The sequence below is a fragment of the Crotalus tigris genome, unplaced genomic scaffold, assembly GCF_016545835.1.
Source record: "Crotalus tigris isolate CLP2741 ecotype Arizona unplaced genomic scaffold, ASM1654583v1 scf7180000024305.242232, whole genome shotgun sequence".
NCBI lineage: Eukaryota > Metazoa > Chordata > Lepidosauria > Squamata > Viperidae > Crotalus > Crotalus tigris.
The window spans coordinates 94,837-122,164 of record NW_024100477.1 but is presented as its reverse complement, the minus strand read 5'-3'; the positions used below and the strand labels follow the sequence as shown (position 1 = coordinate 122,164).

The window sequence follows — 27,328 nt, the reverse complement described above, 5'->3', positions numbered from 1 at the left end:
GAGCGTAGTTGCGCTCAGCAGAAGACAATGTTCTGGAGTAATATGCAACAGGAACCTGAGTTCCATCAGACCTGAGGTGTCTCAGGACAGCTCCTACCCCGTAAGGGGACGCATCACAAGCGATGCACACAGGAAGGGACTCGTTGAAATTTGCAAGTACACTGTTAGAAGTGAGCAAGGCCTTGACTTTGGTAAAACAAGCCTCATGTGTTTGTGACCACTGCCACACTGCTTGCTTGTCTAGTAGCCTGTGAAGAGGCTCAGCTACACTGGCTTTATGTGGAAGGAAGGAATTGTAGAAATTCAGAAGGCCCAGGAAGGCCTGAAGTTCGGCCTTAGACTTTGGCCTAGGTGCTTCTAAAATAGCAGTTAGTTTGGATTCAGCAGGGTGAATCCCAGCAGCATCAATTTTGAACCCCAGAAATTCAGTAGAAGGCACCCCAATCTTGCATTTGTCTTTTTTGAGCTTGAGGCCTGTTTTCCTGAATCTTAACAGAACAGCCCTTAGCCTTTCAGCTAGAATGTATGTGGAGTCTTCTGCAATCAAGACATCATCAAAGTAGGGGCAAACCCCTGGTATACCCCGTAGTGTGTTTTCCATTACGCTTTGGAAAATCCCAGGAACGACATTCACTCCAAACTGTAGCCTTTTTACCTTAAAGGCCCCTCTGTGGGTCACAATAGTCTGAGCTATAGCAGCATCATCATCAACAGGCAGCTGTTGATATGCTTGAGCTAGGTCAAGCTTTGCAAAAACACGACCCCCCTTGAGGGAGGCCAGGATATGACTGACCACAGGAACAGGATAGGCATGTTGCTGCAATGCCTTATTAAGAGTGCATTTGTGACTTCCGGTGGTTCCAGCGACGACGAATGGTGGCGTTTTACAAAGCCGCCCGTTCCTGGTGCGTGTAAAAGCCGCGGGACTTTGACAATCAGCTGTCCCGCGGCTTGAATCTCCTCCCTGGGAAAAAGGGAGGAGAAGAGCTCTCAGGTAGAGGTAAGAGCTCCCCTGGATCCCTGTTATCTTGGGGATCGGAGGGTAGAGCTCCCTCGGAGCCTGAGCAACTCCGCGTTCCAGGGAGACTTCATTCCGCTTTTGGGATGAAGCAAGTTGCCGCTTCCACATCTGCTTTTTTTTCCAGCTGCTTGTGAGTATTTGAAAGCAGACGGAGCAGACCAGGAGAGACTGTGCTCAAGTTTGATGGTGCCTTTAACTTCAGCAAGTTTCCTCTTCCTTTTCTTTTGTTCACTTTCCCTTTAGAAGAAAGGGAAAGTGAAAAGTAAAATGACGATCGTCTTTCTTGCCTGATTTGCATTACAGAGTAAAACCTGGATACAGATTAACTCTTTAAATACAGAAGTAAGAATTTGGCTTTTATTCTTTCCTCTTTTTTTCTCTATTTTTTTTTCTCTTTTTTTAAGAATACTTAAAAGAACTGTGCCCTTTTTTTTTTCAATAAGAATCTTTCTTCTTGGAACTTAAGAAAATGGCTTCAAAACGTCTGCCTCCCACCCCTAAGGTTCCTATTTCTTCTCCAATGCCTCAGCCTGCATCTCAGAAACCAAAATCACCTCCACCTTCTCCTCCTCCTCCTGCAATTTCTCTTACTGATTTACAAGATGCTTTAAAACAGCATGCCTTGGATATTAAGGAGGAGGTAAAAGATCTTATAATTGCAGAGAGGGCTAATACAGAAGAATTAGTGGAGAAAAAGAACAAACAAGTAAGAGACCATATCCTTCTGGCCTTTCAGGGCTTAGCCCTGCACATAGAGAGGATTGATGACCAGATGGAAAAGATTACTGAAAATGCATCAAGGATGGACTTTAGAATGCAGGAGGTAGAGAACAAGATAGAAATTACACAGGATGAACAAATCATTTCACAATAGAGGGAGATGGAACACGCATTGCGTATCAGAGGCCTGAGGGATAACCCTCAGGAAGACTTAAAGATGCTTATTGTGAAAGATATTGCTCCTAATATTGGTTGGCGGCCTGAAATAATTGAGAATGAGATAGAAAAAATTTTTAGAGTTAATTCACGGGTTGCTAGACAGAGAAATCTACCAAGAGATGTGGTTATTTATTTTTCTAGAAGATCTATCCGTAATGAAATTATACAGGCTTTTTACAAACAAAAGTTTCAAATTGCTGATCAAGACGTGATAATTTTAAAAGAGATACCTCCAAAAATTTTAAGAGCCAGAAAAGATTTTACTTTCTTGTCTGATGAGTTGAAACATCGTCAAATTCAGTTCAGATGGGAGATTCCAAGAGGAATAATAGTAAATTATGAAGGGATACGTCACAGATTAACTACTGTTTCCAAAGCAAGAGATTTTTATCAGTCTATCTTAAAAGCAAGATTGTCACCACCTCCACAAATAAGGATGACGGAAGAGTCTCTTACGGCAGGAGCCTCATCAATGATGGTTATGGAACAAGCTGCACCGAATTCTGACATAAAAGAGCAAAGGATGACACGAGCTGCCCATAAACGTAAAGAAAAAGAGCAGTTGCAGAAGAGTGGTGAAAGTTTGGTTGTTATAGAGCCTGTGGGAGGGGCAAGACCAAAAAGATCTTCGACAGCAGATCTGCAGGCCATGCTCCAGAGGCTCCAGGCCGGTGGAGATGGTCAGGTTCCTGACCTGGAATGTTAATGGCTTAAACGTGCCCCAGAAACGAAGAAAGATTTTCCATTATTTGAAACAACATAATAATGATTTGATATGTTTGCAGGAGACTCATATAACTTTAAAGGATTCTAAATTCTTGATGAATTCCCGTCTGGGCACACATTTTACTGCTCCAGCCCCTGGGAAAAAAGGGGGAGTGGTAATTTATGTGAAGAAAACTTTTTCAGCTAAACTAATTGAGGCTGATTCTGAAGGAAGATATCTTTTTGTGGAATTATTATTACAAGGCCGAAAGGTTCTTATTGTTGGATTATATGCTCCCAATCAACAACAGAAACAATTTTATAAATTGCTGCATGGTAAGATATCTCAGTTGGATTATAAATCGGTAATTTTGATGGGTGACTGGAATGGGGTTTTAGACCCAATTATAGACAAAAGAAGTTCCTCTAAAACTTTTATTCAAACTAAACTACCTATGACTTTCTTTGATTTGAAGGAAGAAATGGAGCTTATTGATATTTGGCGAGAAAGGAATACAAGTGATAGAGACTTTACCTTTTATTCTGATAGACACCAGTCATTTTCAAGGATTGATTTTTTTCTGATTACTAGTGACTTCCTCCCTAGAGTGAGGAAGGTGAAAATTTTTCCTAGAACATTGTCAGATCATAGTCCTGTGTGGATGGAGTTATATTCGGAAGACGGGAATAGAAGATCCTGGAGATTGAATGAGAAAATATTTAATTGGGAGGAGTTCGTACAAAAGTGTAAAGAACATTTAAAGGACTTTTTTACTGTAAATATGAATAAGGGAACATCGATGTCTATGGTGTGGGACGCTAGTAAAGCATATATGAGGGGAATTTTGATTCAATTGAATAAAGTTTTTAGCGAAAAAGGGTTACAAAGACGTAGAGAAATAGAAGAAGAGATCAAATTAAAAGAACAAGAGTTGGTTCTTAACCCTACTGATAATAATTTAAAGGTATCTATAAAGATGCTTAAGGAACAATTTAACATGTTGATGGCAGATCAGGTGGCTACCAATCTGTCGTACATGAGACATAATACTTTTTGCAATGCGAATAAGCCTGGGAGGTGGTTGGCTTATCAGTTACGAAAGAAACAGAAAGCTAGAATTATAGAGAAAGTAAAATATAAAGGTACTGAGGTTTTTCAGCAAGATTTGATTAGAAAAAGCTTTTTGGACTTTTACACAAAATTATATTCAAGTGATAATATAAGGGGTTTGGATATAGATAAATATTTACAATCAGTACATTTTCCTAGACTTTCAGAGGAACAACAAAATGGGATGAATAGTTTAATTACTGTGGAGGAAATTGGTTTAGCTATTAAGCAGTTAAAGGTTGGAAAGTCTCCTGGAACAGATGGACTGACTTCTAGGTATTATAAGATATTATCTGAAGAAATGATAGAGCCATTAAAGGAACTCTTTAATAGTATTTTGTTGGGTATGCAAGTTCCTCCTTCTTGGAAAAGAGCCTTTATATCACTGATTCCGAAGGAAGATCAGGATCTTACAGAGCCTAAGAATTATAGGCCAATTTCATTATTGAATGTTGATTATAAGATCTTTACAAAAATTTTGGCAAATAGATTAATGCAGGTTATGAAAGACTTGATTCATAGTGATCAAGCAGGATTTATAACAGGGAGATATATGAAACATAATGTTAGACAAATTATTAACTTAATTGAGTACTTGGATAAGAATAATCAGATTCCTGTGGCTTTTATCTTTTTGGACGCTGAAAAAGCTTTTGATCAATTGGACTGGCAATTTTTATTTTCTTTGGTAGAGAAAATGAATTTTGGGGATAATTTTTTACATGCACTTAAAGCTATATATCAGCAGCAATCTGCACAAATTGTTGTAAATGGGGGATTGACTGAGAATTTTAATATTCAAAAAGGGACAAGACAAGGATGTCCATTATCCCCATTGTTATTTGTTTTAACATTGGAAATTTTATTGACTCAGATTCGGGAATCGAAGTTAATTAAGGGTGTAAAGATAAGGAAGAATGAGTATAAATTGCGGGCATTTGCGGATGATTTGGTTTTAATTTTGGAACAGCCGAATCAGGCGATTGATGGTTTATTAGAACTTATAACACAGTATGGGAATGTTTCTGGTTTTAAAGTTAATAATTATAAGACTAAGATATTATCTAAGAATATGTCAGTTAAAGAAAGGGAAAGTTTGATTAAAGCCACAGGTTTTCAGATGGTAAAAAAGGTTAAATACTTGGGAGTATATCTAACTGCTTCAAATGGAAAATTGTATAAGAACAATTACGAACCACTATGGGCAAAAGTCCAAAAGGATTTAAGAGATTGGAAAAAATTGCAATTGTCATTGTTGGGGAGAATTTCAGCTGTAAAAATGAATGTTCTACCAAAGTTTCTTTTTTTGTTTCAGATGATACCTATTCTTAAAAAAGAGGCAAATTTGGAGGAATGGCAAAAGGGTATCAATAATTTTATATGGGCCGGGAAGAAACCAAGGGTTAAATTTAAGATATTACAGGATGCTCGAGAAAGAGGGGGACTTAAGGCACCTAATTTGAAATTATATTATGATGCAGCCGCCCTAACTTGGTTAAGTGATTGGCTTAATTTAACAAATATGGATATTCTTTTTTTGGAAGGTTGGGATTTAATATATGGTTGGCATGCATATTTAATTTTTAATAAGAAAGTTGATCGGACTTTTAAATCACATATTTTGAGGAATGCCTTACTTCGTGTTTGGAAGAAGTATTATTATAGATTAAATTATAAAATACCTATCTGGGGGATTCCCAGACATGCAATTGAGGGAACCTCTAAGGGGACAAATTTTGATAAAATTTCATATAAAGAATTGTTAATTTGTTCTGGTTCGAATTGGCATTTGAAATCCCTAGATGTATTAAGGCAGCAAAATATTCTACAGTCATGGTTTCAATATTTACAAATAATGGATAGATGGACTGTAGACAAGAAAGAGGGAATAACACTAGAAGATAGACAATTGGTTATTCAGATTAAAAACCAAGGTCCGGCTCATATAAAAAGAATATATAATGTTTTATTAGAGTTAGATTCGGAAACAGAATTGGTTAAAGATTGTATGATTAAATGGGCTCAGAATATACAGGAGCCGATCTCATTGGATTTATGGGAGATAATTTGGATAAGAAATGTTAAATTTACACAAGCTCAAAATTTGAGAGAAAATTTTTATAAAATGTTTTATAGATGGCATTTAGATCCTAAAAAATTATCTTGTATGTATTCCAACATACAGCCCAAATGTTGGAGATGTGGCAATAATGATGCGACATACTTTCATATTTGGTGGAATTGTAAAAAAGTAAAGGCTTTTGGGATTATGATTTGGTGGAACATTCAAAAGATTTTTAGAAAAAAGATAAAGTTTACTCCTCAACTATTTTTACTTGGTATTTTTGTTGACTTAAATGAAAAAGAAACTACTTTGATGTTGAATTTATTAACTGCAGCAAGGTTACTAGTAGGTTTATATTGGAAGAAAGATTCTTTGCCTACTTTAGAAGAATGGATATTTAAAGTATCTAGTTTTGCAGAAATGGCAAAAATTTCTGCTTATTTAAAGGATCATACACAAGAAAGATATATTACTGTATGGGGAAGGTGGATAGATTATATTCAGAAAAAGTATGGAATTAAAAAGTTTTATTTATTTTATGAATGAATATCAAATATTATAGAGAATTGTTTTATAGGTTATGGAGTTAAAGGTTAATTATGATATTTTTTTTCTTTCTCTCTTTTTTTTCTTTTTTCTTAATTATTATAATTTTCTTTTTTTTTAACCCTGTATTCTGCTCTGGGAAGTGACGGGAGGGGGGGTGGGGGTGGGAGGGAGGGTAAGGGGGGGTTCTCTATTTTAAAATTTTATTGTATTTTTATAAATGATTGTATGTTTTAAAAAATAAAAATTTTCAATTAAAAAAAAAAGAGTGCATTTGTAATCAGCACAAATGCGAATGTCCCCATTTGCCTTTAGAGGCGTGACAATGGGGGTCTCCCAAGGACTGGAATCAACAGGTTCTAGAATTCCCTGTTGGATCAGTTTGTCTAACTCAGTGTCAATTTTACTCTTTAAAGCAAAAGGGACCCTTCTTGCTTTAATTCTAATGGGAGTGACAGTGGGGTCTAGCTTTAAGGACACAGGGGGTCCTTTGAATGTGCCCAGCTGGGGGCTGAAAACATCTGCAAATTCTTTGCAGACTTCCTGTAGGTCGAGTGTTTGTAAGCTGTTGAGTCCTGTGACGTGTATCCCCAGGGCCTCAAACCAATCGAGTCCTATGAGACTTGTTCGTTCACCCCCTACTACTAATAAGTCTAGTGGACCTTCAAAATTCTTGTATTGCACGTTAAGGGTGGCCTCCCCCTTAACACACACTCTTGAATTTTGAAAATCTGTTAACACAATGTCAGAAGGCCTTAACTTGGCCTGAGTTCCACTACCGGAACAAATCTTCCTAAATGTATGCAAGGAGATGATTGAAAGGGCAGACCCTGTGTCTAGTTCCATAGTTAATGGAACCCCTTGTAGCTTCACCTTGAGTGACAGCTTTTTCTTAATGGGCTTGTGTGTGCCTGTCCTAAGGATGCTTCTTCGCGAAGCGCAAAACCCTACCCTATTCTGGCTGGGGAATCTGGTACCTTTCAGGCGCAGTTCTTCCTGAGGTTGTACCTTTCGTCGGCCCAGACACACAGTTGCAATGTGTCCTTGTTTGCCGCATGCCCGGCAGGTAGCGGAGCGGAACTTGCAGTCGGTTCTCCTGTGGCGACCTCCACAGCCGATGCACTTGAGTGGAGCTGAAGAGCTTCCCTTCTGATTTCCTTCCTTCGTGGGGTGGAGAGGGTCGACTTCCTCATCCGGATCCTCCTCGGAGTTTCCTTGGACGTCTTCCTGGTGCACGGATGCAACCTTCTGGACTGTTTCTGATCGGCCGCATGTTCTTGACGGCGCCGCCTGCTGCTTCTTCTGCGGTGACTTCTCTTAAGGCATCTTGGAAGGACAATTCTTCTTTAGCGAAAAGCCTCTGTTGTAGATCTCGATGCCTTAACCCGCACACGAATCTGGTCCCTCAGTCGTTCTTCGAGGTCCTTGAACTCGCAGTGCTTGGCGGCCTTCCTCAATGCGGCGATGTACTCTTTGGCCGACTCACCGGATCGTTGATCCCTCTGCTCGAAGGTGTGGCGCCATGCGATGACGGACATCTTGGGCTGGAAGTGCTCCTTCAGTAGCTTCTTTAGATCTGCGTAGCTGACAGACTCTACTGGAACAGGTGCTGCAAGGTTTTCTGCGATTTTGAAGGCGTCTTGACCGCAAACACAAAGCAGGGTGGCAGCCTTCAAGCTCTCTTCCCTCACTTGGTTTGCCTTGAAGTAGTTCTCCACCCTGGCTACGTAGGACTCCCACCGCTCTGGATGTGAGACGTCGAACTCCGAAAGCCTTCCAACCTTTGCCATCTTCAGGAGACGGGTCTATCAGCCAGCCTACCCCCGAATGCGCACTGGATTGGCGAGTAGCTGCCGAGTCAACGCCGTTCCGCCGCTCAGGACTCACTTGGGTAAGCTTACACTTCTTCCTTTCCAGGCGATGTAAGGCATCCCACCTTCGTCGCCAGTGTTGAGTCCTTCGCGGAAAGGTAAGACACGAGAAGCAGTTGTAGTTCTCAGTTTTCTTTATTCTGTGTTCAGCTCCCAAAACCTCCCAGCTTCTTATATAGGCATTTCCCTGGTCAATGCGATACTTTTCTCGCGCCAGCACCAGCGCATGCGCACGGCGCTGGCGACAGCCTGTCTGGTCCCGGGCAGCTTTGCACCTGCCCGGGACTGCCTGCAAACGCCCCGAGCCGTTTGCAAGGCTCGGGACATAACATTGACTATCTTAACTTGTGTTTCTATTCTATTTTTTATGGCAGTATTTTTGATAGGTTGGTCTGTTTTTTCCCTTTGTGTAAAGACAGATGCAAAAAATGAGTTAAATAGTTCTGCTTTCTCCCTGTTGCTTGTCACATTCTTGCCACTTTCACCCACTAGTAGACCAATAATTTCCTTCACTTTTTTTCTTGTTTTTTACATGTTGAAAGAAGCTTTTTTTGTTATTTTTGACTTTGGTCGCAAGCCTTAGTTCATTTTGAGCCTTGGCTTTCCTCACTTCATCTTTGCAGGCTTGGGCTATTTGTTGATATTCTGACTTAGTTATGTGCCCCTCTTTCCACTTTCTATACTTGTCCTTTTTATCTTTCAATTTTTCAGAGAGTTCTTTATGCAGCCATGCTGGTTTCTTTTGAGAGCTGTTATTTTTCCTCTTTGTTGGTATTGTGCTAGACTGGGCTTTTATTATCTCAGTTTTCAAAATTTCCCAAACTTTTTGAGTTGTTTTCCCCTTGAGGATTCTCATCCATGGAATCCTTCCCAAACCCTCTCTAAGTTTATTGAAATTAGCTCTCTTGAAGTCCAAGACTCTAGTTTGACTGTATAGGAAAATATAGGAAAGACATTCCCTCATTAAAGTAAAAGACCTAAATCAAAATAATTTCTATGTAATCTAAGTAATCTTAATGAACAAGTTTCCTTAGGCATTAACTCCAACAACTAAAGCTTGGCTACATTAATTAAAATCCATTAATTTGTGAGTTAACATCTTAATTTATTAATTCCATCTTTTTATTAATGAAAGCCTATTGATTAGCAGTGGGATTTTTGGCATTGTTACCCACAAGGAAATATGGAAGGTCTTGAATGAATTGGTGATGAAAGCTTCAGGATTCACCCATTATTGCTAACTCTACTAAAGAGCCCTTGCAATTGTATGATTCAACAAAATAGTTCATTAGATAATTATATAGTGCAAGATATGGTATTCTGATTAATGTATGTTCAATGTTGTTTCAAAGACACCAAATATCTGATTCAATCTACTAAAATGACCCTTCTATCAAGGAATACATTGACCTTTCAATGTACTTTTAGTGCCACACCAAGTTAATGACATTTAAGATTGTTCTGTTTAAGTATTTTTTTTAAAAAAATAGTATGAAAACTGTTTATTTTTGCAGACTGCTAATGATGACATTTAACCTGTTAAAATTGGTTGAGTTGTACAAAATAAAGATGGGAAATGATTCTGTTGTTTGAACTGGAGGTGAATATAAAATTCTAAAATCTGCAAATGCGATGCAAACGTTAAACAGTGGAGTGCTTCTGTTCCTTCCATCCACATCTGCCTCCCTTTCCACAATGAGAAAGTGATTTTCTAGGGTTTTGGGTGCCCCCCCCACAGTTTATCAAAGAACATCTAATAACTTACAAATCACATGATTTCTATGGTGCAAAGGTTAGAGTCCAAATAGATAACAATTTTTTTTATCTTAATCAATGACAAAGTTTGATGCTACAGATCCTGCATGGCTCCTTATTCAGGGTATTAGCATCCATGTTCATCCTCCCAGAGTGATACTGAATGCTGAAAGGGACCCTGGGAAAAATATTTTGTCTATTGTGGATTGCCTTTGAGAAAACTTTTGGCTGAGAGGAGAGACTTTGAAGTTGTCTCTTCAAGAAGTTATGTAGTGGGGTCAGTATAAATCCATCCAACAAACTAGTTATCATTCATAAGGGGATCCAAGTGCATTTTAATACATACCTTGAGAACTTTGAGGGACCTACATAAGAAACACTGGAGTGACTATATGGGTGTCTATCCATGCCTATAATAATAGCAAATATTCTAGAAATTTATTTTTCTATATTTTCTTACGTTCAGCAAAGAAAGCTGGGCTGACACACATTTGTTTTGGGGATGCTGCTGCTGTTTCACCACAGTACTATCTGGATCATTTAAAAATGACCAAAAAAAAAAATGCACAGAGCTTATCCACTGGCACAGGATTTTGCAGACAAAAATGTTGACTGGAAATACAACCTGATATACTGTTACACCAGGATTAAAAACAACATGTTAAAACCAGAGGACCAGATATTGTTGCAGAAATGGATTGGAAGGACAGACACAAGCTGTCTGTCTGACTGGTGGAAGAGTTAATCCTAAGAAATATTGCCTATGTCTAGAATGCAGCTGGCAACCAATTCATTTAAACCATATTTGCTAACTGGGGAGATAGTATCTGAACAGGAAAATCCTCCCATTGATCCCGCTAGTGTAGTGCACAAAGGGGAATAGCTTTCCTGAGGGTGATTGGAATCCTTTAGACAAGAACATGTGGAGGACCACAGAAAAATTCACAATGAAGTTATGATTAATACTGAGGATATATAAGGAGAATGCATGGGGAATGAGGGTTGTAGTGGCCACAACAGTCCTGAGAATGAGTGAAATGACATCTTGATCAACATTGAGAAAGGCAAGCCAAGGCTTGAATAGATGGGCAGGAATCTGAAAGATGCAATCTGCAGGGGCCTGCAAAGTAGGGTTTTACTAACACCTGGAGGGAGCAGGAGTCTTAGGCAAAGTACCAAGTTAAAAAATATTACAAAGCCAGCTCCAAAGCTACGCCATGTCACCCAATTAATGATTACAGTAGTTAGAGACTAATGCCACTAGATGGCATTTCTGAATAAATGTTCTCTTCCAACATTTTATGCAACCATATGTTTTATTTATTTATTTTGCACAAAATATTAAGGGAAAAGAAAACTATTGGATTTTTTCATGAATGTTTAACAGGATAAAAAAATAAGCTGATTTGATTGTTCCCGCCCCCCTCCTGGGATGGCAGATCAAGAGTCCAGCAGGCACCCTCTGTTGTGTCTGAGTGTAGCCACAGAAACACTTTAGTTGAAAAACAGAAGAGGCTTGGGAGAAGAGTCCTATGGAGCTCTTTCCAATTAGTCCACTTTAAATACATGGAATACATGGAAGAATCCTCTGGATCCCTCTGAAGAGAGGGAAAGGGGTGCTCCGTGTTAGATGATCCAATCCAGTAGATGTACACTGCTTGTTATCTCTATTAGTTGACATTTTGTTGCAGACAATACATCAGGAATTCATCAGACAATGAAGAAATAGGCTGTAAAATAAGCAGAAATGAAGAACAGTGCAGGATTGTGATTTGACAATGAACTATGGAGTGGCCACTATAATTTCAGATATTCATTTCATACTGAATGCTAAGCAGTATCAAATTTTGAAATTTCCTTGGTATAAGAAAGGATACTTGTCTGGAAATTATTAAAGTAGGATGGGTCTATATTTCTGAACAACCGGCTCTAATCGTTTCAAACAGACATGGGGAAAAATCATTTTAGATCAGGGCTAAGGTTATAACACAGAATCAAGGTCAACCTAATTTTTGGAAGCCCTGGGCCCAAAGTCAAGATGAAAAGCCTCTAAATGGGGTTGCTTTTGATTTAAAAACAACCACTCTATATCCTTAAGCCTTAAATTTGATTCATGTCTCAATGATTCTTCCAGAAGCTGGAATATATGAGCAAAAGTACCAGTTGAGACAGTTCATACAGTTCCCTTCTTTATGACATCTTTGATGTAATTTACTCAGAAGCTACTCTGCTGACATAGTGGAAGCCATAAATATGGATGATTGTGTTCATCTCAAATGTTAAAAGAAGGATGAAATACGATTGCCTCCTTGCCAGCAATGCAGTTTTAATATCCCAGAATTTTTCCTCTCTCCTGTCAAAACATAGACTTATAAGGTAGAATGACAAGCTTTGGCAAAGGGGCATGAAAAGGCAGCTGTGCAAAGTGGTCTAGCTGCTCTGAATTCCAGGGAGTTGTGCATTATATACTGAAAACAATTATTTTGTAGAGAGTGCAGTGATATCTCCTGTAACGCAACGGGTGAGGGGAAGTGGGCTGAGTGTGTGTCACTGTTTGATTTTTTTTTCTTTTTTCCACTAAAGGTGGGGGCATGAGGATTGATTTTATACTTTTATCTTTGAAGGTTACAATGAAGGGCGTGTCCCATGTTCCTGAAATTAATTAATTAATTGAGTAATGAAAAAACCTGACATAAATATTAAAAGATTAAGTTTGATCATGGGCTGTTTGCCAAATGACTATTTTGATCTCATAAAAAAGAAGTTGAGTATATCCACACCCAAAATAAAAGCATAAAACAGATACCATGCTGTTAATAAATGCCACAGTATGATTTAAAATTTAATTTAATAAATACCTGCAATAAATCTGATGATCGCATGGGATTTTCCAATCCATTTTTTAACTAGGATAAGACTGATTTAATCTGACCTAACAGCAGGCATCCTATTACCATTCTAAAGTTGCCCGAGTCAGATCAATGGTATCCAATCTGCACTCTCCAGATATTGTAATACAGTTCCCATAATCCCTGATTATTGCACACACAGAGAAAACACATCAACAACATTTGTAATTTTGGACAAGAAACTCCAAAGAAACTTCACTCTCTAAATCCCATTATCCTGGGTGGCAAATTATCTCACTTCCAGTGTCTTAGCAAAGGCTAAGACAGAGTGGGGAGGAAGTTAGGAGTAAAGGTGATTGGCAGGAAGTGGAGGCCACATCTGGAGATTGGCAGCTATTGCAAGAAGATGAGAAGACTAGTGTACATCTGCCAGGACCACAAGCTTTGGGGAGCAGCATATCCTGTGGGAGAATCCTTCTTGGAGCTTTGCCTGGAACTTGGCAACAACCAGAAAAAGGACAATTCCACAGAAACATCCCAACTAGTGCAATAATTTTTGGAATAAGACAAAGATTGTATACTACTTTAAAGACTTTGAGACTTTTGTTTGAGCTGGATATTTAATATACTGAGTATAAAGGACTGAGTGTTAACTAAGTATTTACATGGCAACAGCAACTTATCAGTTCTAGAAGGATTGAGTTGACCCAATAGCTTGTTGTTGGGGAAGGTATGTGCTGCAATAAAGCATTGTGTCCAATCCCTAAAAAAAAAAAAACCTCATAGTAAATATGCCCAATAGCAATTTTTCTCCATGAAAAAGGTATCCTCCCTTGGGTATTGAACAAAATGGATAGAGATGAAGAAAAATTGTTTTTGACTAATCAGTGGTACAAATAAGGAAACAATCTAAGGAATTATGTTTTAGTAACATTCAAAATAAAGTTTCCCTTTATCTATAGGATCGCTAGGTTTGAAACCCAACAGAAATATAAATATGGCTATGGTATCTTGACGCTGTGGGTGCGCTGCACTGCAAAAGTTTTGCTCATTTACTTTCTCAGCAGCAGAACACGTCCCGCTCTGAAAGGAGAAGGGAGCACTGCCCGTTGGTTTTGGCTTACTGGAGGGCTCCACTTGGTTTAGTGATTGGCTTATGAGAGGGCTCCTCTTCAGTCTGGTGTACGCTGTGTGCTGAAGTTCTGTCCGATTTAGCGAAGTGAGGTTTAGCAGGCCGAGAGCGCAGGATCCACATTGCAGTGCAGTGAACCTGCAGCATCGAGATGCCATGCATGGCAATTGAAACTCACCCAGCTGCTGCCTTAAAGCCCTATTTGTAGATCCTCCACAAGAAAACAGTCCCAGAGAAGAGCAAGTGACGAGAAAGAAAGCCTGCCCTTCATGGGTAGAAATATGGCAAATGAGGAGATGGTAGTCGAAGGAAGGGGGTGGGATTAGGATTGCATGCTGGGAAGGTGGGGAGAGAACTGAATTGCTGAGGCTTTGAGGCAGAAGTGAAAAGAAGCATGGGGAGCTTGGGCCAGGCTGAAGAAAAAGGGGAGTGATCCCTGAACTAGACTCGCTATTATTCTAGTCAAGGGATAGGGTAAAAGCTGAAACCACATTCACTGGTCACCTCGGACTATATGGCTTTCATGCAGTAACAGTATCTTCTACATCTTTTGTACCATACAAAAGTAGTAATTCCTGTGCCTCTGCCCCGTGCCTCTGCGGGGTGAGTCAAGGCAGGTGGCGGGGCAGGAGTGGTGCCATGCTACAGCTCCTGCATGCTCAGCCCCCACCATCCAATCTGGTCCTCCAGTGAGCCTGCTGCCTGCCATTCTACCCACGACTATCCTGGCCAATGGGAAGGCTGGGGAGGCCCTATCCCCAAGAGGCAGCCGGGACTCCTTGTCCCACCCAACCCCAATCCCGGAACTGCCCCATGTGGTCTGAGAGGGTCGGTGAGGATTCTCCAGTGGATCAGGCTCTGACACCTGCCCTGGTCACACCCACCTCTGCCAGAGACCCATGGATCCCCCCAGCCCCTCCAGGCTCCCCCACACATGAGCGACATCAAGCTGGCCACACCCACCTGCCCCCCTAGGGCAACCACAATGCTAGGGCTTATTTTGGGCATAGGGCTTATATTACGAACATCCTGAAAAATCATGCTAGGGCTTATTTTCTTTTTTTTTATAGATATTTTATTAGTTTTTAACTATAACACTCTCCAATGCCTGGTGTACAGCATGTAGTCTTGGTTTATATTTTAACAAGAAAAAAGGACAATAATAATTAATTAACAATCAATAATAATAAAATGTGATAATTTCATAATTGATATATTAATTAATGATACATTTCTTTGATCATCCCTTCTCCCATTTGTATTTTCCTTCTTCAACCTTAGCCAAAATATAATTCTTAATATTTTCAATGTATAAATGATTAGATATAGGCATTTTTTTATATTTATACAAATAATAATAATCTCTCTATATAACATTTTTTCAGCTTATATTATTCTCATAACCATCATCTCATTAGTTCAGCATACATTTTTATAATTTTTGTTTGCTTAAATTCCCTTATATTCAATCCAATTCTTATCAGTCATAATTTCTTCATATTAGTCATCTAACTGTCCAAATTTTCCTATTTAGGTACATCCTCCCAATATTTTATATCATGCATTATAAAAATACTATACTTCTTATCTCATATAATATCTAGATACAACATCCTTTTTAATTAGTTTATATTTCACTTATATATTAATAAAAGTTACATCAACCTACTATTTTAACATTTCATATATTATAACACATACTATATTACTTAAATCTCTTATCCTTCTTGTTGTAAGGCCGCTTTGTGTTTAAAATTCTCTGTTCTTTTAGCCATATTCAAACAAATGTTTATTCACGTAATAGTCCATCTGGTAGGGTGAGTCAAATCTCTTGTATCTGTCTCTGGTCTTCTTCTTTTGCCGAGTAATTTTCCAAGCTGATGTAATCCGCTTATCCAGCAGTTCCTGTATTTTTACAAATATTGTTGGGAATACAAAAGATGAAGTAAGTAAGATAAATACTTTCTGTCTCTGAAACTTTGATGGTTCTCCTGATAATTCCATTTTTCTTGTTGTATCAGAACCTTGAAGATTTTTTCTTGTTTGTATCAAATTGTAATTATTTTCCTCTGTTGTTTCATCAATTTGATCATACTCTTCTAATTTGTAGTCTGCTATCTGATTTATTTGTTTCCTTGTTGTTATTTCCTGGGTGTTTTTTAATTGTAAATTTAGATTGGAAATATGCTTATTTAAATCATCAAAATTGTTTCAGATTTCCTCGTGGTTTGAGTCTATTGTCATTTGTATTTGTCTTAACATTACATATATTTCCTCCTGGAAAGTATTTATCTTGCCTTGAAGTATTGCTTCTGGAAGCCCTTGATTTTCCAGGCTACGTCCTTCAGGATAAAACATTGAATGTGGCATCCTGTCATTTTTTGATACATATGTGATATCCATGTTGTCTCCCCCCCTTTAAATAATCTTTCATCAATGTTTTAATTCAAAAGTCAATTTATCAGTCAGTCAAAATTACAGTTCAGTATGTTAAGCCACTTTAAATCCTTCCTACAGGTTCTCCTCTAAAAGATTAGCCAAAAAGCCAAGGTTTTTCTTTTCCATAAACTGTTCTTAGATTTAAGCAATAGTCCAGTTTTTTTTTTCTTTCAAACCCTTTTTAATAGCTGGCTCTTCCTTTGTTCCCAGCTGTCTTCAAGGTTATTTGCAATTCAAAGGAACAACTTTTTCTTTGTTTCTAGGCACTCTGCCAATTTCTGAGTCCTTATTGTTAGTGTTCTATTCTCTGAGTCTCCACTAGATGTCAGCAGTTATTTCTTTTTTCAGTTTTTCTTTCAATCAAAAAGTTATTTTTGTTATATATTTTTATAATTCCATCAAAAAAAATTGGGGGTATAATCTTGACAGTTCTTTAGTTCCTAAATTTGTCCAGACTGAAGTATTTTAAATCAAATTTTAATATATTTCTTCCCTCCTTTAATATTAATTCGCTGCTGCCATCTGTAAAGGAATGGGGATATAGTCCCCTCCCTTCACTTCTAGAGGTTTTCTTGTTTTGGGGATTTTTTCAAGGATTTAGATAGTAGATAGAAGAAAGAAGATCAGTACTCTCACCAATTCCAAGCACGCTGTTTACTGATGTTTAGGTTCGTGCTCTGGGATTTCAGTGCAAGCAGCTTGGGCTAGACGCTGATCTTATGCTAGCCTTTCTCCTGTCGGGTTTGGAGGGCATTCCCCAGATCAAATGAAGTGATTGCCATCACTTTGTGATCAACGGGGTGCTCTTCCTTCACAGTCACCTCTCCAGGGCAACTTTGGACCCATCTAGGGTCCCCCAAGCAGAAAGAAACTAGCTGTGGGGAGCGGAGGTCCGCTCTTGCACGGCCATGCACTGCGGGTACAAAAACGGAAGTCCTGCTAGGTCTTATTTTCTGGTTGAGTCGTATTTTTGGGAAAATATGGTATCTATCTGCCTGTCAACAGAATGTTTCGATGAATTTAATGTCAATCCTTTAAAATACAGCTAATGAATGATAGAACATTTATTTATCTATAAACTGACACAAGGCTTTTTGTTATTCCTACTATTTGATGTAAACAATGAAGATGGACATAATGAGCTAATGCTAGAATCCTGACATGTTAAGATATTTAAATTTAGTAGCTGGAGCAGTCACGTTGTGCAGTGAGCCAGAACACACAATTATGGTTGATTGGCTGGAAAGTGCTGGCTCCAGTGTGAGGCAATCTGTGCTGTGATTGGTTGCTGTGGGTATGGAGGGGGAGTTTCCCTCCCCCCACCTTTTTCTTCTGTGTGCTTGTGTGCTCTGTAATCTACCTCACGATGCTCCTGTTAGCCTGACTATCTTGTTTGGTGTAAATATAGATGTAAAATATATTTATTTATGTAAAACTACAAGTTCATGTCAGTATCTCTGACTTCATTTGGATAATTCATCTGTGCAATTCCCAGACATATCGTTACCATGACTGTCAATTAAGCAACATGTATGTCTTGATGAAAAGCTCTCTTAACTATAAAAGCCTCTACAACAAAACCCATCTAATAATTCCTTTTTAAATAATATATTTATTATCTATATTAAGTTTTGATATCATACATTGAAATACAAAAAAATCCTATCTAATAATTTGATGGCTTAACCAAATAATATTTAATTATAGCTTGATTCTTCAGGTTGACCTTTCCAGCAATAAGAATGTTTGCAATGGACAAGCTATCTGTAAACAGAATCAGCCTGTCTGTCCTGGAGAAACTTATGATCCAGCCAAGTTTTTGCATCAGGAAAGCAGGGAAAGAAGTTTTGCCCATCTCGGTGTCTCCCAAAACTGTGCCTCTGGAGCACAGCATACTGGCAAACTGCAAGAATGTAATAACACAGAAAAAAAAGAAATCTACTAAGATTTCTCCCTTTCTCACTCTTTCCACAATCAGATCTGTTCTGAATATAGTTCTACTTAGGGAATATCCTGCTGGCAGAATGAAAACTATGGATCCAATTCTATATTACTCCTGTATTATAATTCCTACTTTGTTTCTCTAACCAGCTCAGGAGAATACCTAGCTTCCTTTCCCCACATCTGGTGCTTTCCAAATATTTGGGAGTTCAGCCTTCACAATCCTCCAGCCAAAATGACTATTGGGGCACAAAATTAGAGATGGCTATTATCTGTGTTTTTTCACACCAATGTTTTTGCTTAAGGGCAACTCCAGACTAGTTTTTTTCATTTTAGCTGATAACACTTACAGTGCACAAAGATTGCCAAAAATTGGAAACGAGGATTGCCAAAAAGGATTGCCAGAAGAAGGAATGACCCGTTATTTCCACACTGTTTCCAAGAAAACTGTGAATGTGTCTGTGATATTCCCAAAACTCAAACTTAGTTCAGAGAAGACTTTACAGCAGAACAACACCCAGGAAAGGTTGTTCTAGATGCTTGGACACAAGTCAAGATCTGTGTCAATTGAATAGCAGCTGCATAAATAGAAATACTATTCCTTCTCTGTGACCTTCATTTTAAGTCAGGCTGCATCTCAAGAATTAAAGAATTACTGACTCACAAAGGATCTAGGCTGACTTTGCCAAACTGGGTATTCTACAGTGATATAGGTGACATTCTCAGAACAGTCCAGCTCCCATGGCTGGATATGAATTTGGAAAGTTAAAGATCACATATTTGGAAAACATTCCAGTTGGAGATCATCGTAAGATAAGATAACCTTTATTGTCATTTTTTTTACTGTGGGCACACTGTCCATCTTGAATATATAATGGAAGGAGGAAGCTTGAGACTTCGCAAGGTTAATGCTGTATGGGATGAAACTATGGCTGAATCTGGATGTTCTGCTACGGATACCACAAAGCCTCCTCCCAGAAGGTAGCAAGGAAAACAGGTCGTGAAAAGGATGTGTAGTGTCTCAGATAATCTTACGGACCCTGCTCAAGCAACGCTTCTGTGCTATGTCCTGGATAGGAGGGAGGGAGCTGCGAATGATCTTTTGGGCCATCCTCACCACTCTCTGCACTGCCTTCCTGTCTGAATGATATGTGTGATATGCAAAAAGTATGTGCACAATATATAGCCTATTTCCACTCCACATGTATACACTATAGGCAGTCCTTGACTTACAACATTTCATTTAGTGACCATTTGAAGTTACAACAGCACTGAAAAAAGTGACTTATGACTGATTTTTACATGACCATTGTAGCATCCCCATGGCCACATGATCAAAATTGACAACTGGCCTGTATTTATGACGGTTGCAGTGTCCTGGGATCATGTGATCACTTTTGCGACCCTCTGGCAAACAAAGTCAATGGGGAGCCAGATTCACTTAACATCCAGGTTACTAACTTAACAATTTCAGTGATTCACTTAACAATTGAGGCAAGAAAGATCATAAAATGGGGCAAAACTCACTTAACAACTGTCTTGCTTAGCAACAGAAACTTGGGGCTCAGTTGTGGTCATAGGTTGAGGGCTGCCTGTATTTCCTCTTCCCTCATCTGGATCAGTTCAAAAATTCTTCTCGTCTGGTCTTCTTGGATCCAACAGAAATATCAAAAATGTTAAGCATTTTAATTTTCAGAGAATCTTTGGCATGTCAGATGCCATTTTATGGATAGGCATAAAAATTTCATAACTGCAAATACATTTTCCTCTTACTTTTTTTTTAAAAAAAGATAGAAAACTAGGTTTGGGGCTATGACCAGCACTGGGGAAAGAGACTGTTTAGATTTCCTTGTTAAAGAGTTCACCTCTTACTGAAATAATGACATGTGAATGATGATGCAACCAATTTCAGGTGGCATCATCCGAAAATGATAGATGGAGACAAGGATCAATCCCTGTATGTTGCCGTGAGACTCTTTAAATTGTTGGATTGTCCTAAAGGGAAGAAGAGACTGTTCAGGCTTTGCTTGAGACGGAACAAAGACCCGGCCAATGATGGATGAGAGAAGGCCAAAAAGAATACATACAATTTAAGTCTCAAAAAAAAAAAAAAAAAAGGTGCATCAGAGGTATCTACTTTTTCTGGCGCAAAACTTCTCATAGCATTGGAAGCATTTATGGCAGATCTAAATATTCTCCTTCGAAAACAAACTTCAAAGCTGGAGAACAATCCTCAAATTCTTTACTGGTAAAGACGATTTGAGATCCAGGTGGTGTAGTGGTTAAGGCACTAGGGTAAAAACTGGGACCTTGATGGTTCTACTCTAATCTTGGGCAGAAACTGAATAACTTTGACCTGACACTCATTCTCAGACCTAGTAAGAAGGCAAGGGAGAGCAACTTCTAAAAATGTTGCCAAGAAAATAGCAAGGGCTTCTCCAAGTAGTTGCCAGGAATCAACACTGATTCAAACACTCTTTCCTGGATTAAAATACTTGGATCCTTAATGAACAGTTAGATAAATTTTAGATAAACTCTAGAAAATTGTATATTACCTTCATAAACAAACAGCCAGTTGGGATATTTAGGAGGTAAGATTTTTGCTCAAAAAAAAAAAAAAAAAAAAAGGAAAATTCTATCAATAAGGAAAAAAAATCCCAGGGAAGCATGGTTATCTTGAGGGAGGGATCAGGGTGAAAGGGAGCCAAGAGAGTCAAATAACGACATAGGTATGGTAGTGTCTTCATGCAGATGCCATATCATACATTCTTCTATAAGATATTTTGATGCAGGTATATAATTGTAGCATTTGTGTGGACACTGTTGAAGTGAAATGTGGATTGTTCACATCAGAATCTACCTCAAATCAAGGAACAAGATCTAGCATTTTTTTCTGTCAGACCCTTACAGTATGGAGGGGGGACTGTAATGAGAGGAAAGGAATTGAATTCTTCTCCAAAGACTAATTATTAATCTTCTAAGACAAATTACTGAGTATAAATGAAGGCAGCAGTAAGTCTCTGATTTTTGTGCCAAGGAAGAGGGATTCCTGCAACATGACTATGTATTTAGCAATGGCCTAAGTCTAAGACATCTATAGCCAAAGGATAACAGTTGATTAACATAGACATTGCTGTGTCCCTTATTTTGGGGGAGGAAGAGGGCCATGACAGCTCAAAGAAATATTTCCCTACATGGAGAAAATCAATATAGTTACTGCTTTGGGAAGTAAGGCTATGCTGTAAATTCTGCCTATTTTATGTCCTGTTTTAGACTGCTCAAACATACAACAGCAAGTTGCAACTGGTTTAATGATTAGTTGCATTTTAGATAAATGCAAAGGCAGGTAGAGAGCTCTTTCTCTCTCTCTCTCTCTCTCTCTCTCTCTCTCACACACACACACACACACACACAGAGGGGGGGATGGGTAGTGAAGTCTTGTCTGTAATATAACGTTCAGCTGGGAGTTGTAGTTATAGGAAACAAATTGTTGGGAGAAACAACTGGCAGCCAATGTAGCTCAGATTTCAGGAAATGGGGCAAGACAGGAGCAGAAATGCAAGATTGATCTGGGGCAGTTTTGGAGTCGAATATTAGAACATTACTTAAGTCAATCTGGAGGTCAAGTACAAGAAGCATGGCTGCAGGAATAGATTGGGACATGCAACATACAATGCAACATTGGAGAGTTTTTTCCATGGTCAACCAGTCTCTGGCAACTATTCTTACATAGCCCTAGGTGAACGTTCATTTTTGTTTTTTGAGGAATTTAGCAGATCTCCTTTGCCCTGCTTTCCAAAGTTGCTGATACAGCTGGGTGCTGACCCCTCATCTGAGTCTGCCCTCACCTGCTTATTTGGGCTAACTGCCTGGTCAGCCTCAGGTTATTGATGGTCTTGCTGGCTCCTCAGCTGGCAACTCAATGAATCGGGCCCCTCAGATACTAATTCCAAGAAGTCTGAATAGGCCATAACATATTCCACCAATGAATGATTGAGCTGTTATCAAACAGAACATGTTGTCCTTCTGCCTTCTGAAGGTGTCTCCAGATTCCTTTGTGCATGTCCACAAGGAACCTTGTATTTAAGAAGAAACTTACTTCATACTGGGGGTAAACATTGTTTTATAGAATCAGGAGGGAGAGCTTGGTGCTGGAAAACAAAAAGTCTGAATGGTTGCCCTTGCCGTTCCTGTGGTGATGGCCTTAAAGTTGGAAAGAAATCTGGGGACTAGCCAAAGTATGGTTCATTCTTTGAAATGCTTTCCATTTTATTAAGGGAGAAGGAGATGATTGTGAATTCTCCCAGTAGGTGGGTAGATAACGAGTCTCAATAGCACTGACTTTCTTGTGGCTTTTTATTTTTACCCATAAATTTAAGTACTAAGGATATCCTCCTATAAAAAAAGGAATAATTTAGTTCAACATGGATCATATTTCTAACTGACGGCTTTCAAGGGTTCACTCACTACAAGCTGTCTGTAAACCAACCCCTCTTTCACTGCTTTGTTATTCATCAATTTATCTTCATTGAAACTTAGCTATCTACTCTCTCCCCCCCCAATTCCACTGCTCCCACTTTCTCAGGGATTTTTTTGTGTATGTGTACAGAACTTCCATTTCTCATGTCCAGAACTGATTACATGCTGTGTGGAATGACAGAGCTGGTGCAGTTTTTCAAGCCCACATTATTTAGAGACCAGGAGCCAGGGCTATGCAAACAGCCTTCAACTCTTCAGTGCAACATCTTGCCCAGTGTTAAGGACAAATGGCTAATATATCAAGTTTATTAGGTGAGCCGAATAAATCACAGTGCAATCTCAGCCACATAGTTCAGAATCAACCACCATCTACCAACAGGAAATGGTCACAGCAAAACAGCAGCAATAAATTTAAAAAATGGTGGTCTTCCAGACACTGAGAACTGAATCTTATTTCAAAGACATCTGTGGAAGCTTGGTGACAAACATTACCTTTTAATAGGCCATTATTCTTTTACCTTATTTGCTTTGCATTAATCAATTGCTTGTCCATACAAATGTCATGCTCTAGAACACGAGTGCAATTTTTTTCCCACTGACAACACAGCTTGGCCTTTGGGTGATAAGCCAGGCATTGCACCCCTCAAAAATAGACTGGGACCAGGATAAAATGAACATGACTATATAATTAAATAATACTCTTCATGCAGTGTTGGGATTCAAATAATTTAACAACTGGTTCTTTTTGTTGTCATCACCAGCTCGACATGCCTCACATATTTGTCATCACCACATTGCCGTTATCACCAATGCAACATGCATCTCATTGACCTCATCGCTGGCACTACACACCTCATGGCGGCGTCACCCCCAGTATAAGTTGTTCGCCAAACTCAACAAAAAGTTAGGTATCGATATCGGTTCTGCCAAATCGGTACAATCCACCTGAATCCCACCACTATGTTCATGTTATTAAATACTTTGAATCCTACTAATTGCATCAATAAATTTATCTTTGTGTCATACTAAACTTAAAATGTCTTGGCAAGGTATCTGAGGGCTGTAGTCAAAACTTTTGGGATTCAAAGCTTACACTAAGTTTCTGAGTTTGGAGTCTAGAGGGCAGATCAAATTATTACTATCCCCAGAAGTGGTGTTGAAGGAATGCAATTATTGGGGAAGGAGAGCGATAACTAAGGTTCACTGATGGGTTATTTGGTTATTTGTCCCTTAAAACAAGCTTTTGATTCTGGCAACTGCCTGGATTAGTCCCTGAAGTTTTCTTGGAAAGATTGTTTGCAAATGATTTGCCATTGCTTCCTTCCCAGGACTGAGAGAAAGTGATTGTCCCAAAGTCAGCCACCTTTAGAACTAGAACTCCTGGTCTCCCATTTTCTAGCCCAATACTTTAACCACTACAACAAACTCCCTGGCCATTTGCTATGAAAAATTGTCACTGATGGCTCCAACTATGAACATGAAGAGAAAAAATCTTCTACTTCCCAAACCTTTGTGATAGATTCTGAAAGTGCTGACTTACTGTCAGCTGTCCTCTGCCAGCTGCTGATAAACTCCAAACACAGAAGGAACAGGTGACCAGCAAACTTTAATGCAAAAGAAAAGTCAGCACTGGGAGTGAATTGCTCCCAGTGCTTTACATAGTTGTGCTCCACCCACCAACCCCACCCCACTTAGCAAGCCAGCATCCGGTCGGTATGGATAATAGGCGTAGTGCACCACCCTCCCCCCCCAGACACACCCACGGAGCCTCTGCCGTCCCAGCCATTTGTTCTGATAACAAGGCAACTGGAGGAAGGGAGACGCAGCCAAAGTAAGGCACAATCCCTCCCTCGTCCTGCTTATCTAGTCCCTTGTCCAGCTGGTAGGAGGAGTGTTCCTGGTTTCTGTCTCCTCTGAGGACGGCACCTGCGGCGTCTGGCTGCATGCTCCCCACCTCCTGGCCCATGGCAAGCCCAGGGGCTTGACAATTTGCCATTAGTAAAATTAGCTCTATTTACATCTGTAGCATTTTCTTGTAGCTTTACCCAATTGCGTTTATATCTTTCTCAGATGCAGCTCACTCTCTTATTTATTGATTCATATAATCAGGCCCAAGGCAGATACTTTTTAACTGTAAGAAATCTCTACAATGATGAAACAATGGTTTTTATGTTTGGAATTAGCCAGATGTTAACTCCTGTTGCTTCCATTCTAAGCACCATAAGCATCAACTTGATTCTGTTTTACTTAAAACAGAAAACTGACAAGGACATTCAGGAAAGGAAGAGCTGCACAGAATTCTCTACTGCCCTCTTAAAGTGTTTTTCAGTCTTAGAGGGATAACTATGAATTACTTACGTTAGGAATTGCACTACAATTTGTACACGTTTCCTATCTCCGAATGGCAAACAACTGTGTTGCAAATTTTCAGCAGTCACATCCAGAGATGCCATACAGCCTGGAGCCGTAGGAAGCTCATTCCTGCTCTTAGTATAGTATAGAAACACCCAAGCATATACGGTACACTGAAATCAGCCTCATTGTAGGAAAAGGTGGAATTTGCAGCTAAATAATGAATTGTAAAAAGAAACATTTCACCATTATACACACATTATTTCAATAATGAAATTCTTGCTGCAAGTCGAAGGGCACTTCTCACCTCTGTTAAAAAAGAAACAATGAAAACAGTAGAAATACTTTCTAAAAGATTAGTGCAAAGTTTTCAAGGGTAATGGAAGAGAAGATAAACACAGTTCTTCAGAATAATTAATACACTTAGAATTCTTCATTGGGGAAAATAACAATGGAGTGGGGGGGGGGGAATCAAACAACCAAGGTCTACCAGAAGAAAAGAAGGAACACATCCTTGTCATTATTTTCTAGGCTTCTTTGGCATGACCAAAGTTGCAGCTATGAAAAAATAAGATCCTCTCATCTACAAAGGTATAGATGAGGGCAAGGCAATTGTTCTGTGTTGAATAAAGGAACATTCCTTCTCCTTTGCCAAGCAACTGTTGAACATTTAACTAATCATTCACAAAGAAAAAGAACCATAAGAAATAGTGGTACTCCGCTGTGGATCCAGTTATGTATCCCTTACTAGGTCTGTGTATTTAAGAACAAACTGGGCTGCTAGATATGCACCATGTTGCAGATATTTACCATCATATTTTTTGGGGGGGGGGGATAGAACTTGAACCATCCTTGTTTTGGTTTGATATAGCAAACTTTTTGGAAATAAATGATTCAGCAAGTTACTTTTTTCTAAATTTTGCAAGCAAAGATCTTAGATACCATTTCAGCTTGGAAGCCATCCTTCCATTTTCTGAATCTTTGCATCATTAAATCTGAACTTTTCTTTTTTTAATTGTTTTTAAATTTTTATTTTTTAAAACAACAAAACATAACACACACACATACACACACACACACACACACACACACAGTGTATCCTCCTCCTTTTTTTTAACAGCAATTTCGTAACGGTAATCTATTATTTACATTTCCCCCCCTTATTCTTCTTTAAATATATTTGTCCTTGTTGTCCCATTGTTTCTTATTTGCATTTTTCTTCCTTCATACTATACTTCATACTAAAAATAATACATATTATTATTAATATATATTATTATATACACATTTTCCATTTTTGATCTTTCCACATTTATTCTCATTTATTATTTCTAATCTCCAACCAGTCATACCACTTATTCCATATTAAATAGTACTCTGTGTCTTCCTTTTCTTTTATTTCTTTTGTTAATTTGTCCATCTCAGCACAGTCCAGGATTTTTCTTATCACTTCTTCCTCTGATGGTATATTCTCATTTTTCCAGAACTGTGCGTATACTATTCTTGCTGCCGTTGTTATATGTAGAATTAAATACTGTATTTCTTAACTATATTTTCTGTTTAAAATACCCAGCAGAAAGATCTCTGGTTTTCAGTCTACGGGTTGGTCTATTATTTCTTCCATCCATCTTCTTATTTTAGTCCAATCTGAACTTTTCTTTGCAAACATTTCTGAATCATATGGAGTGGAGTCTGGCAATGTGGAATAGATGGGAACAGAATATAGCCTCCTATATATGTTACTGAATACAAAGGTGATTATTTTAAAACAATAAAAAAGAAAACAGAAGAAAAACAACAGTACAATTATCTGTTTAAAACCTTTATGAAATATTCAACACTGGGAGAATAACATTCCAGGTAACATATATCTTTTGGTAGAAATATTTCTGTTCCTTAGCAGGAAAGCCCAATGAGACAATGATATTGAAAATTCCAATTAAAATTAGGATTGTCAGCAAAGAAAGGAAGAGCTGGTCCTTCCTTATACCCAGGTAATTTACACAGAGTAAGTCCTGTGGAATTCAGTGACTGGATTCTCACAAGCTGTCATCTGCATTAACCAAAGGTTGTTGAATAAACCATCTTCACCTAACCTCTATTATTAAATTATATTTATGCAT

At 38.7% G+C, this 27,328-nt stretch overlaps 1 long non-coding RNA gene across 1 annotated transcript in view; it reads left to right on the top strand.

Annotated features, from left to right (window-relative positions):
- The window catches only part of LOC120299663, a 64,743-nt gene that overhangs the window by 17,122 nt on the left and 20,293 nt on the right, over window positions 1-27,328 (top strand). The window lies entirely within an intron of this gene.